At 42.6% G+C, this 7,077-nt stretch overlaps 1 protein-coding gene across 1 annotated transcript in view; it reads right to left on the minus strand.

The window, feature by feature from the left end:
• ITPRID1 (ITPR interacting domain containing 1) overlaps positions 1–1,523 on the minus strand; it is a 67,310-nt gene extending 65,787 nt beyond the window's left edge. The window contains exon 1 of the mRNA XM_083577678.1: positions 1,382–1,523. The gene's annotated coding sequence lies outside the window, so the exon portion shown is untranslated. The remainder of the gene's footprint in view (positions 1–1,381) is intronic.
• Between the last annotated feature and the right edge of the window lie 5,554 nt (positions 1,524–7,077).

The following is a 7,077-nucleotide window of genomic DNA, read 5'->3' on the forward strand; positions in this document are numbered from 1 at the left end:
TGCACTACAACTCCCATCATCCCTGACCATCAGCCATGGTTGCTGGGACTGATGGAAGTCGTAGTTCAGCAAGATATGGAGGGCTGCACCTGTCCTGCATGTACACAAAACACGTGTACCAAACAAACCAGAGAGTCATTAAAGACTAAAATGTTACATAGGGAAACCCTCTGCCATGATATGGGACGCGGGTGGCGCTGTGGGTTAAACCACAGAGCCTAGGACTTGCTGATCAGAAGGTTGGCGGTTGTCCCTGCTCCTGCCAACCTAGCAGTTCGAAAGCACAAAGTGCAAGTAGATAAATAGGTACCGCTCTGGCGGGAAGGTAAACGGCGTTTCCGTGCGCTGCTCTGGTTCGCCAGAAGCGGCTTAGTCCTGCTGGCCACATGACCCGGAAGCTGTACGCTGGCTCCCTCGGCCAATAAAGTGAGATGAGCGCCATAACCCCAGAGTCGTCCGCGACTGGACCTAATGGTCAGGGGTCCCTTTACCTTTTTATACCTGATCATTATTAAAAGATAATCCAGAATGATCACAATTAGAGTACAGTGGTACCTCGGGTTAAGAACTTAATTCGTTCTGGAGGTCCGTTTTTAACCTGAAACTGTTCTCAACCTGAGGTACCACTTTAGCTAATGGTGCCTCCCGCTGCCACCACGCGATTTCTGTTCTCATCCTGAAGTAAAGTTCTTAACCCAAGGTACTATTTCTGGGTTAGCGAAGTCTGTAACCTGAAGCATCTGTAACCTGAAGTGTCTGTAACCCGAGGTACCGCTGTATGCTGGAAGCAGAGAAAGCACCACACCAACAGTTGCCTGGAGAACAAGGAATAACGTTCCCAGATACCTCCAACGATGATCCACACACTTCTTCTGAGAGAGGTTACCACCTGCTATTGTGGGAATTTCATTCTTGAACCACAATTACACAACCGGTAAAGAGGATATTACAAGAGCATCCAAATGACTCCTGCAGCCTGACCTGAACCAAGTAAATCCTACTGTTTTCAATGGGAGTTTCTCCTGAATGAACAGAATAGTATTGGATGATCCCCAATAAAAGGTTCCGCTGTGCTTCAGCCAAGGTTGTCTGATACAGGATCAACATAATAGATGTCCTAATTTTCACTGTTTGGAGAGATCATACAGCACCCAAGATAACAGTCATACCCATACATTTAAACTTTCACTTGTTCCCCCCAGTTTTACTGTCCATCAAATTTTAATTTAAGTTTCAGATGTTGGTAATTCTGAAGCCGGACAAGAAGTGAAAGATCACATCGAGACCCAATCTTTTTTACAAGTGTTCTCCACTCACACAATCACACCCATAGTGTGTGGGGTGGGGAATAAAACACAGAATCCAAAATAAAGACCTTTACCTATTGGAGTGTGATGCCCGGGTGACATTTCCAAAGACTTTTATACAGACAGAAATCCAGCCAGTAAAGTTTCCCAAGTCGAAGTGATATCTCTTGCAGCCTTTAAAATACTTGAAGCCTTTTTGTCTTGCTGCTCCTAAACGAAGCAAGCAAAAGGGTGAAAGACAAACATTTACCTATCCTGCAGTGACATTTTCATAATCCACGCCCAGCTCCATGTCTAAAGCAAAACCTGTTTTTCAAAGGTATTTTATCTGGGATCATTTAGATAACAGCAAGATCGAGGAGGGCTTCACTCCAAATATAAACAGATCTTGTGTGGAAGGAGAAAGAACAGACATTTGACTAAGCCAGCTCCTTTATTATATTGTATGTTGTAGAGCCAAGATACCGTCACCATCAATGTAAGATTAAGGTCATTAAGGTCAGAAGGATTAGAATAGATGGTTTCTGAGGTATATATTTCATAGAGCCAAAACAAGGTTTTTATGTATGCTATGCTAGGTGCTGTTGGGAGCTGAATGCAGGAGTTTTGGAGCAAGTGTGATGTAGAAACTAACAAATACAGTGGTACCTCAGGTTAAGTACTTAATTCATTCCAGAGGTCCGTTCCTAACCTGAAACTGTACTTAACCTGAAGCACCACATTAGCTAATGGGGCCTCCTACTGCTGCCGCGCCGCCGGAGCACAATTTTTGTTCTCATCCTGAAGCAAAGTTCTTAACCCAAGGTACTATTTCTAAGTTAGCAGAGTCTGTAACCTGAAGCGTATGGAGCCCGAGGTACCAATGTAGTCTGCCTCTGAGACCTGGATTCAAATCTAGGAGGGGAGAAGAAGGTTCTTCAGTCTGCATCTGAAAGTGAACCAACCAAATCTGTAATTCTCAGGCGTAGACGCAGATCAGAAACAGTTAGCTATCAGATTGCACAGTTGTGAGGGAAATTAAGAGATCGGGGCACTAAAATAGCCACAACTTTATTGACTGAAGAAGAAGAACTGATCTAAAAATGGCCAAAAAAAATGCAGTAAAATTAGGCCAAAAGGTTTGTATTCCCATACTCCTGAGGCTTGACCTGGCTGCCCTGTCAATTGACCACAAAGGTCATCTCAGCATCAAGCTTTCTCTGATCAGACAAATCTGCCTCCCCATTCTGCCTCCCAGTCTGGTTGGACCTCCCTTCCCAAGTTCGTTTTTAGCAGGAGTGATAGACTGAACAGCAGACTGCAAACATTTTCCTAATATAGATAGTGGTGTAAAAAAAAAATTTTTTTCCAGATACAGCTTCTGTCAATACTGTAGTTCTATGACACGGTCAGCCTGTTACATCCTGTTACGCAGCTGTTAAAGGCAGTGACACTCTGCCAGACAAATATGTTGGCAAACTGACGTCGTTGGAAAGCCAATGAGAAAGACGCCCATTGATATAAGCCGAGCCATGATGCCCTCTGCATTTTTTGCTCAAATCCCACTTCACTCTGCACACTCAGCTTCAGAATATTTTCTTTTAAGAAAGAATTACTAATTTTTTACAAGCTTGCCCGCTGCTGTGAAAGCACGCTGCCTCGCGATTACCTCTGAAAGAAATGCAAACAATTTGGTCTATAAATGCATGTGCTCACATAAACACAGAATTGTACACCTACTATGCAAATAAACCAAAGTACTGTTGATGATGACCTGGCTTTCTGAAGCAAACACATTCCCATCAGAGCTATTTCTGGCACTCTATGCAAAAAAAGAGAGGCGGTTTTTAAAGCATTGCGAGTAACAACTCCTTCCTGGTGGTATGTTGTAGCAAATGTTTTTCCAGGGGAATGTCAAGTGAGTTAAAGCTGCAGTGATTTCATTTAAGTCTTATTTATAAGTGCAAACGTTGATCACGTACGGTGGCCGATCCATACACGTTTTCACAATTCCGTGACATTAGCCTTAGCAGTTATGACCAAATGTTGAGAATCGTAGCTAATTTTAAGAATAAAAGGATTAATAAGGATTGGCGTTTGTAAGGCTGGTGTTCTTAACCCCCCAGAGTCTATAACCTCAAGGAACTCTCAGTTTCACACTCTCGGATCCTAACAAATGAGCCAAACAAACCATCATTTACTGCTGATCCAAACATTCAGAGCAGCTGCTCACAATACCAATTCTGCACAACAAAATGGCACACTAAATAAAGCTATGCCCTCCCAACCTTATACAAATGAAAATAAAGACACTCGTGTGTTCTTGCAGCATCCTGCAACTTGGGTCACTTCCTTTGGGGTTAGGGTGGGATAAAGCTCTCTCATTACACTTTGCTGAAGGACTTCGACACTTGCTGTTCATTGCATTCCTTTGCAAAGATCATTGCCCTGGCTCCTGAAGCAGTACTGAGTGTGGATTTCATGCTCTTTATTCAGCTCATAGTAGTGAGGAATGCCAGTTCCCCCAAAATGTCTGCTTTATATGCATTATTTACACAATGGGCCCCACGTGATTGGCTAATTCCAGGATTCTCCTATAGGCCAATCAGGTTGCGGATTGCCTACCACCTGGAGTTGGATTGGGTGGCTCCTGCGGACCAATCAGACTGCTGCATTCTGGATCCTATTGTTCTGGGACCAGACTGCTGCATTCTGAATCCTCTTGTTCTAGGACCAATCAGACTGCTGCATTCTGAATCCTCTTGTTCTAGGACCAATCAGACTGCTGCATTTTGGATGCTATTCAACTCAGTACATAACAAGTACAGGTTTAGGCCAAGCTACACAAGAGATGCAAACACGTGCAATGGCAGAACAGTTGCATTTCTTGAGCAGGAAAAGCAATTTCAGGGACTGAATGGGAGCAGAAACCAGAGGCTGCTGGGGGGCTTACAACTTGCACAACACACCATTTGTCCGCTGGTCCCCCCTCAACTCCCGGGATCATGGCTTTTACATTGACCAACTTAAAAATGCCTCCAGGGCCTGCCCTTCAATGTAGCAAGTTGAAATGGTTGGTGTAAATTGGGGGGAAACGGGTGAAATTGCACGAAGTGCTTGGGCCATGTCTTGAGCAGCCCACCCCCAATGTCTGGAATCTGCTTAGAGAAAGACCCAGGAGATGGGGACTGGCCCAAGGTCACTGTGGCGATCACACAGGGTCCCCGGACGTTTGACGGTCTATCCCTGTGCCACCACTGTGATTGCTTCCCCGCTGCCACCAGCCCGTTTCTCTCGGGGACACACGGAGTCCAGACAGTTGTTAACATTAAATCAAATAAGCAAGTTTATTTTATAAGCATTAATGAGGTTATGGTTTCAGATAATTTTTCTTGTCAGTTTCTTAATCTTAGTTTCTTCACCGGCCTATACCTTCCTAATAACTTCTATCTGATTATCCCAACTGTCTATCTGACTCCTCCTAACAGTTTCTCTCACTCTCACACATCAAAACTCAGCCAACCCACAGACTTATCCTCCCTCTTCCTTCTCCAACTCCCAACTGACTTCCCAACAACTCCAACTCTAACTCTAACTCCTCCCCTTGGGTTCCCACTGGCCAATCACGTCACACTCATTTAACCCTTTCCTTATGACCCACCTAGGAGGGCAAACGCCACAGTCACCCAGGGAACTTCACGGCTGAGTGGGGATTCAAACCCAGGTCTCCCAGGTCATAGTCCAACACGCTAACCATTACACCACACTGGCTCATGATGTGCCAGCATCTCTGAAGCACAAGCAAAGCACAATTTAAAACTCAATTCTTCAGGCACAAAAAGGTATTAGGCTGGGGCTGAATGACTCTCCAGTCCTGTGCCATTTCTCTGCTCCCAAATGCTATTTCCCCATTTTCGGTTAAATGCCATGACACCATGTGGTGTGGCCCTCAGTTAACTGGATACAAGCATTTCCTAAGACTATTCAATAAAATGCCTGGCATCACTATGTTTCTGGTTGCACTACGTACAGTATAGCTACCTTTCGAAATTATTCAGCTCTATTTAACATCCTGATAGGCAGCTAGTGGGCACGAAATGACCATAGAGCGTGTTGTGTAGGGTTGTCGTATGTCCAGAAAACGGCAGTTGGAAGCAATGTCTGGGCAGAAATCGCCGAAATTCCTTATTTATTCAGATTTTGCAGAAGAAGAAGAAGAAGAAGAAGAAGAAGAAGAAGAAGAAGAAGAAGAAGAAGATGCAGCTCAACAACTTTTTGAAATATGGCAACCCTAACAAAACTTGGGCATAAGTCCTGAAGAACCTCAGAGCAGATTGGTGTGAGTATGTTTTCACACTAACAAAAATGGTTTAAAAGGTCACTGTAAAAAAATTCATAATTTGAAGGCAAATATTCCAGGAAAACTGGGCAAGAGGTGATGATAATTCATTCACTGAACAGACATGTTAATTTCTGCCACCAGAGGTCATTTTCACCTCAGAATAAGTAGGCCATGTTACAGATTAATAAACTAAATATACTGAACTAAAGTTAGATAAGTAACCGCAATAACCACAAATAAATCAGCACCTTTAAAACTGTTCCCACCAGGCATTCCACGTTCAGTATAGGTTCTGAAGTGTCAGCAACTTTCCTTCCTTTGTTGCGAGTGCATATGGCGTAATTGTGTTGTCAGGCAAACTGGGGGTGATTTGATTATTATTATTTTTGCTGAGAATTATTTTTTCACCCTCTGAAGTAACTTTGTCTGTGAGCTACACTAAAATTTATCAATCTCAGTATGAATGCGCTGCTTAAATGTGAGCCATCTGTTCCGTGCCCTTTCCCAAGAATCGTTCCACCACGATAATCTGTGAAGCTGCTCATCAAAGAATTGATTTTGCCCTCAGCTCCACCTCAGTGACATCACCTACACTTTATGCAGACACACCTGTACTTGCGTTCATTCAAATGCACACAAATGAATATTTATCAGATTTATTCCTCTTAAGGTAATTCGTTGAAACTGTTTCCATTACCTTTTTGTCAGTTTGGTTTGGGGTTTTTTCTGAAAAAGGCAAGAATTTACAGCTTTTCCCCACCTCCAGAAACAGACAAACAAACATCTGACAAACTCACATACAAAAATACAAATAAAAATAACAAAAAATAATACACCCCTGTGACTTCCCTCTCCCACAGCTCGTCGTCTCTTAAAGTTCTTATTTACGTTGCATCTTATATATCTCATCCATAATATTATTAATACGATTAAATTTTTCTGATTTTCCTTTACAAGCTTAATCCATACATACAACATGTTGTCCTTAGACCAGTGTTTAGTCATGTACTCTTCATAGCATTTCCATTCTGCCCTTAATTTCTGATTAGTCTGATATCTTATATTAGTTTTGCCATTTCAATGAATTCAGATAATTTACAAATCCAGTCCTCTTTTGTGGGTATAGTGTTTCCTTTCCAATTTTTGCAAGTACAAGACTGGCTGTGTCTGTTGCATACAGAAATAACCTTTTCTTATCTTGTGGTCTATCCTTTCCAATTAGGCCCAATAAATATGACTCTGGGTTTTTTTCTATAGAAATTTTTAACATTTTTTTTCAACTCCTCATGGATACATCCCCAGAGTTTTTTAAGTTTCCCACAGCCCCACCAAACATGCATCATGGTTCCCTCTACCTCCTTGCACTTCCAACAAAGTCTGGATTTTTACTTATAAATTTTTGCAAGCTTTGAAGGTGTCATATACAACCTGTAAAAGAATTTACAACTT

The sequence above is a fragment of the Podarcis filfolensis genome, assembly GCF_964270895.1.
Source record: "Podarcis filfolensis genome assembly, chromosome: 12".
Classification (NCBI taxonomy): Eukaryota; Metazoa; Chordata; class Lepidosauria; order Squamata; family Lacertidae; genus Podarcis; species Podarcis filfolensis.